The sequence below is a fragment of the Triticum dicoccoides genome, chromosome 4A (genome assembly GCF_002162155.2).
Source record: "Triticum dicoccoides isolate Atlit2015 ecotype Zavitan chromosome 4A, WEW_v2.0, whole genome shotgun sequence".
NCBI classification, from domain to species: domain Eukaryota; kingdom Viridiplantae; phylum Streptophyta; class Magnoliopsida; order Poales; family Poaceae; genus Triticum; species Triticum dicoccoides.
The window spans coordinates 509,986,627-509,993,618 of NC_041386.1; the positions used below are offsets into that span (position 1 = coordinate 509,986,627).

Below are 6,992 nucleotides of genomic sequence, written 5' to 3' on the forward strand. Positions count from 1 at the left end.
TCAAGTCATTGAACCATTCATAATTAATTTTGCTACAGAGTTAGTGTTGATAATTTTCATTGCTGAAAAGTCTCTCTCAGCAGATGCCGTTGACACTGGGAATATCAAAGCCAACTCAATAAGTTTGTATACCAATGGAAATACCAAATGTTTTTCAGTTTCAACCATCTTCACGACCAAACTTTGAACATCATCACAAGTAGAAAAAGAAGGATGTCTTTTCACTTTACTTATATAAGTCAGAAGTTACTCTCTTATTGTTCCACGGTCATCATTGGAAAAATCATCATGATAAATTTTAGCAATACGCGCAAGCTTATCAACATTAAACTTGGAGAAATAATGGTTGGGGTCAAGATATGAGAAGCAATCAAGCACAACATTAGCTCCTTCGTTAAAGCGGTGATCCATCCATACTCACAAATTTGTTTCCTCTTTCCTGGATCACGCTCAATATCTTGGATTAAATTCATTGGCAATGTTAGGAGGTGGTTGTGCCTCCACTTCTATTTCTAGTTGCACACCATTCACATTTTCAGTGCTTTCTCTATTAATCAAAAACCTCCTCATCTCTGAATTTAATGATAAAATTTGAAGTTAGTTGTTAAACAAGTAAATAAGAAAATGAGATACAACAAGTGTCAAGTTCATAGTACAAAACCACTTGCACAAAAGAAAACACTACCAGAAACGCGACTAAGCGTGTGGGCCAACATCCGTCAGGGAAAAAATCTGGCCGTCAGGAATATAATTCCTGTCGGCCAACCGACAGGAACAACCGACAGCCATAACCTGCCAGGAATGAAACAATATGCCTGCCGGTCGGCCCACAAGAATATTATTGCTGTCGGTTATTCCTGATGGTTGGCTCACACGAAAGAAATGCTCCGTCAGATTTATGCCTCCCGGAAAATACATATTCCTGTCAACCACCTGTCAGGAAAGGCCGCCAGGAAATACTTATACCTGTAGGTTCAGCCGACAGGAATTTGTACTAAGAGGCATTCCTATCAACTTATACCTGTAGGTTCAGCCGACAGGAATTTGTGCTAGGAAGCTGCAATGTTCGTGCATTCCTGTCAGCCGTTGGCCGTCACTGTTGCGTCATGATGTTTTTTTTTCATATTCCTACCGGAAAAGCAATGTGCTTAACCCATATGCTACAGCTGTTACATTATTTCACAGAGACCATGTGAGAATAGATTTATATGACAACATCAGACTTCATATATCATCATCAGTTCCATACATATAGATCAACAAAGTACACTACAAGGCTACAATGGTACCATCCACAAAAGGACCTTCCAACTACAACAATACTAGCAAAATACGCCGGCTTGCAACTACCACCAGATGTTAGTTCTCATTCCTAAACCATACTGGATACACAAGTCCACAAAAGAGCGTATGAAGACCACCTATAGTCTGATGTTATCATATTGTTTGAGCAATCAGTTTCCGCCATGGTTGGCTGCTGCGTCAACGATCTGATCACCGACATTCCCAGTGGTGTCGTTCTCCTCGCTCGACTCCATGACATCATTGTTGCCATCAACCGCTTGCGAGCCGGATTGAGACGAGTTATTTGTCCCCTGAATCGAGCCCAAGTAACCAAATTGTTATTTAATCTGATTTAGAACAATAAAAACACAATACTTTGTTGGATAATAAGTGGAGACAACAGAACAAAATAATTTCCATTTATTGATTAATGCTTGGCACCAAGAATGGATTTTCTTTTCATTTACATGTCCAGGCTACTTTGAAGTTCCAAATATCTTGATATAAAACATGAAAAAAAATTGGGCATAACAGCTAAAGAATCTTATGAGAGTAGACAAGCTCACAGATGCAAACAACCACATATCTAGATATAAAACATGAAAAAAAATCTCATATGCAACATAGTGTTGATATTGCAGCTACATCAGCGTAGACAGGTTAGAAGGAATGCACAAATTCAAGTTGAGTAGTGGACATCACACATTCATCCATATGATATAGATAACTTCAAGTTTCTCATACACTTACTTCTGGTTGCGAAACAGCTCCATGGCTTAGTATATGTAGTATATGCGCTGGCAACTCTTTTCCTATCTCCTTGAAAAGTGCCTGCAAAAGGAAGAAATGTTACTCGAGTTGATAATTGAGAAGTTGAGATCCATTGGTTTAGAATTTGGGCGTTAATTTGTACATACAGTTATGAGCTGCCCATGCATATCTACTTTCTGCTGTAGCATCTCCTTAGCACGCCTGAGTTCTGCATTTTCGTCATTAGCACGCCTGAGTTGTTCCTTCTCTCGAAGTGTGAGCGAAATTGGTGCACTGGCATTCCTTTTCCTAGCTGCTGATTTAATATCTTCTTTCTTAACAACCCCATCGCCTATTGACACACGACCATGAGGAATGCCACCTGATGCTTCATACAGCAGTTCACCGTCCAACTCTCTTCCCACCTGATTTGCAGAAGTTCATGGATTATTTTTAAGGTATCATCAAAATGTGCAATGGACATGTTGTATCGTGATTTCACAGCCAACAAACGAGCTACAGCAGAAAGACGTGAGTGTTTTGTGTTCTCATGTACCAATTCATCGGCACTACTGACCATCCTATAAAAAGCCTTGGCAGAGGAGGTTGGCTCCTCAGTAACCGGTGGAGGATGGCTACCACCTAAGTCAACCAACATATTGTCCATTGGATCAGTTTCATTACAGCCCTCTTGATGTACTAAAGGGACAGACCCATCAGTAGCAGCTACAAAACTCTCACCATGTTCTGTCCAGGTTTTGTAATTTGGCTTATACCCATGTTTATACAAGTGTTTCTCTACAATGTGCCTTTCTTGCGGAAAATAATTCCGACATTTGGCGCATGGACACTTAATTTTACCACCTTCAGCTACGGAAGAGAAGGCCCGGTCTATAAATCGTGCAGTTTCTTCAAGCCATGTATTAGAAGGGACTTGACCAAACACCCATCCACTATACATCCAATCACGGTTCTCCATTATTTAACCAAGAACTCATAGTGAAATAAAACTCACAGAAATGGGGCTATTTCAGAAAAATAATAGCATACTAAAGGGCAGCAGCACAAATAACAATTCACAAAAAGACAATTGTTTCAGACATAAATTTAAGAGCTCAAAGCTATAACTTACCAATATACTTGTTCAAGCTGGGAAATTACGGCGTCGAAAAGGGTGGCCAGCCAACTCCCCTAGCTGTCCACTGATGTTTCTGGAATATGAAGAGATAAGATTATTCTAGGATTTATAGATCTTAAATTCACTTTACATAAATAAATAAATAGCAGGTAGATGTCACAGAAGCTACAACCTAGAAAAAATGAACAGTTAGATGGTCATGTACATAAGCTACATGCTAGCCGTTCACTGATGTTGCTACAGAAGCTCCAACTTACGTCTAAGAACTAGCAAAACTAATCTGTCCAAATCAACTTGCACACCAAAGAACTGTACATGGTCATCTACAGCTAGTTTTGCGTTGGAACCCATAAAAATTGGTGTTTGAACTTATCCAAATCAACCGTATACTAATCAGATGTGCCTAAATTAGTTCCCACGAAGCTTGTACTCTACACAAGAAATAGAGCAAACAAATCGTAGATCTAGGAAAAGAAGGTAATATATTACCAGAGATATGGAGAATGGGGACTTGTGAGGCAGCGAGTAGAGGAGTACAGGCAGCCGGAGGTGAAGACGTGTAAATCTGAATGGGGCGACACGTACGGGAGCTTGGTGGGGGGCAGATGCTGGTGCTCCGGCGGGTAGCGAGGCAGAGACCGGCACTACGCAGGTGGTGAGGAAGATGTAGGCGGAAGGACGACCTTCCGCAAGGAGGGGAGGCAGCCGCGACGGTAGATGGGAGGATGGTGTAGCTGCTGCCATGGCGGTGGACCTGCGGATGGTGTGGCGGTGGCGGTGGACCGGAGGATGGTGTGGCGGCGGCGGCGGTGGACCAGAGGATGGCGTGGCGGCGGCGGCGGCGGACCGGAGGATGGCGTGGCGGCGGCTCCGGCTGTGGACCGGACGATGGTGGCGGCGGCGGTGAAGCGCAATGGATTGGGGATCGAGAGGATTCTGGAGACTACGACTGAATTGGGGATGGAGGCTGTACGTGTTTGCCCTCTCCTTTTGTATTGGGCCTAACTCTGTGAGCCCAAACACACAGGAAATAGATAAAAAGGGTGGGCCTCCATGAAAAAATGGGCGCGCAATGAAAATCCGGTGGCGCGAAGGGCCGAACGCGATTCCTGTGGGCCGCGACGCACAGGGATATACTTTTCCTGTGCGCCTGGCCAAAACCTACAGGAATATAGAGAAAAAACCTGTCAGCCAGAGTCCGGCCCACAGTAAAATGATATATTCCTGGGAGTCTATGTGGGGCCGACGGAAATATATGTTGGCTCACAGGCTTAGTCACGATTCTGTTTTCTAATTTCCAGCAGCCAACATTGAATCTGAAGACGATTATACTTCTTAGCGAAACAATTGCTAGTTAGTTAGTTCTACACTTCTAGTACAGACTAATTGACTTGAAACTAAATACGTATACATGAGATGATGAGAAATATCATACGAGGATCAAAACTTTTGGTGGTCCTGACCTGAAAATAAATAGAGGGTAATCTGTAATCTATTTTCTCTTCCCTTCTACAGTTCTATTTCAAGATGTTCAGTAATGGGGAGCTGGCGCAAGAAGCTCTCCTTCCAATTAATTCTGCAAGAACAAATGAACAGTTCATTCCCTAGCCACGAATTATTCAGAGATGAGGGATCCCTAGCCGGGCGGCTAACCCTAATTCTGTTGAAGGATTCTTAGCTTCTTACTGAACGAAGTCGAAGCCAAATGAGAAGGAGGGGGTTGAGGGACGATCAGCTAAGTAGACTGCTTGGGCGCCTCGCGTCCGCTCGCCGCCGGCCGTGCGTCTAGCCGTCTAGGACTCTAGCCGCCGGTCCATGCGTCGCCGTCTGTTGAGAAATCGAAGAGACAGGGAGTTCGACCGATGGATTGGACGTATTAGCCTGGACTGTAGACTGTTGTGTTGGGCCGTGACCCTGTGAGAGTAGAAGGCCCATCTCCTTTTGCCTGGGTGAACCAAGCTACTGGACATGTTTTCCGCTTTATAATTTGGATCGATCGCTGCTGTCCAGGACTAGCGAGCCCGGGCAAGGGTCGCTGCCTCGCTGGGCGGTGCCTCCGCCAAAACGGGTGAGTTTGTTAGTATTGCATGCCAGGTCCAGAAAGAAGATTAGCCGCATGGGATAGTTGGTTAGTGGTGCGTTGGTGCATCCAGCGATGCCTCCGCCACTGTAGACGGGTGAGTTTGTTAGTATTGCATGCCAGGTCCAGGAAGAAGATTAGCCGCATGGGATAGTTGGTTAGTGGTGCGTTGGTGCATGGGTTAGTGCCACAAAAATCAGGGCGGCTTTGCCTCGATTGTGTGCGTGCGTGTGTGTTTTATTTAAGAGTTGTACGTATGTTTGCTTTGAGAAAGAGAAATACAGAGAGAAAAGGTCGTGGTTGTGTGAAGCAGCACGACGCCAAAAAACTTCTGTGTTCCATTGTTCCTGTGCGAACTTGTGAGAAGCTGAGAGGAAGGAGTTGGGGATCAGCTCCAACAATGTCCACCCTGTTTCTCAACTATGAAAACCGTAGTTTTAGTTCTATAATTATGTGTGCTTGGCTGCTTGCTTGATGATGATGATGATGATGATGATGATGATGATGATGATGATGATGATGATGATGTGTGTGTGTGTGTGTCGCTGCATTCCTCACCTGCTCCCGCCAGTCAGCAGCGGCCGGCCGGTGCGCTCTCTCGCACGCTGCCAGTCGAAGGGGTGAGCTTGAGCTATGGATGCTAGCAACTAACAAGGTTTTGCAGAACGCGGGTGAGGGGTCGCATCGCCATACCCGTCCCAATTGTTGGTGTTTTTTTTCTTTCAAATGGAAATAGCAAGGCGACTATCCTAACTATAAAAGTTGTACTAGCAGGATCATCAAAAACACCAATGCTTGAATTTTTAGACTATGTTCAGTTTCCGTGCCAAGCTCGAAATTTGAATATATAACATGCTCTCTTTATTTGAGCGTGTATGAATGTTCAATTGTTCATGCATGAAACTACATAACCAAGTATTGCTAGATTTAGTGATGCTTTCATCAGAGTTCTTGTACATCAGACTGCATTGTTATCACATGCTTGATATTTATCATGTCATCATTGGAAGTTCTGAGCGTTTTAGCCTATGATTGATGCTCCATGGGATGTAGGCGCCATCGATGGAAAACATGGCGTATGCGACTTCAAGTATGTTCTAATTTTGTTCAGTGCTTTGTGGACCGGTTTATGTGGTTTCTGATTTTTTTTATGTGGTCTTGAGGTGCAGGAAGCCGGAGGGGAGAGGCAGTCGGTCAAGTCTTGCTGGAGAGGGAGGTGGACATGGAACTTGCGGCATTCTTGCACGGGTGTGGGGAAAGGAAAAGATGGAGCTTCTACTGTACACTTGAATATTGTTGAATCATCCTCCGAGAAGTAAATTAAGGAGTTGCAGGCATGTTAGAAGGTGACATGTTCATAGTATATCTTCAATGTTATGGACACAACACAATATTGTCAGCCTTGAAAAAATTGTTTTACATACTCCCTCCGGCATTTTTACTCCGCGTATTAGATTTATGTCAAGTTAAATTTTGCAATGTTTGACCAAATTTATATTGAAAAATATGAACATCTATAATATCAAATATATGAATTACGAAGCTACATTTCATAGTGAATCTAATAATATTGATTTGTCATTGTGCATGTTGATACTTTTTTCTATAAGTTTGGTCAAAATAGAGATACTTTGACTTCAGACAAAACTTATATGTAGACTAAAAAGGACCGGAGGGAGTATATTACTCGTAAGACAAGCTAGGACTGAACATACTTTCTCGTGGTATGCAAACTACGTC

General features: G+C 43.4%; 1 long non-coding RNA gene across 1 annotated transcript; it reads right to left on the bottom strand.

Moving 5' to 3' along the window:
• Positions 1 to 1,215: 1,215 nt before the first annotated feature.
• On the bottom strand, positions 1,216 to 4,207 carry LOC119286461. The gene is made up of 5 exons (XR_005140466.1): positions 3,662 to 4,207; positions 3,167 to 3,245; positions 2,202 to 2,459; positions 2,035 to 2,115; positions 1,216 to 1,595 (listed from the first exon to the last, which is right to left on the bottom strand). It is a non-coding gene; the product is annotated as an uncharacterized LOC119286461 (long non-coding RNA).
• Between the last annotated feature and the right edge of the window lie 2,785 nt (positions 4,208 to 6,992).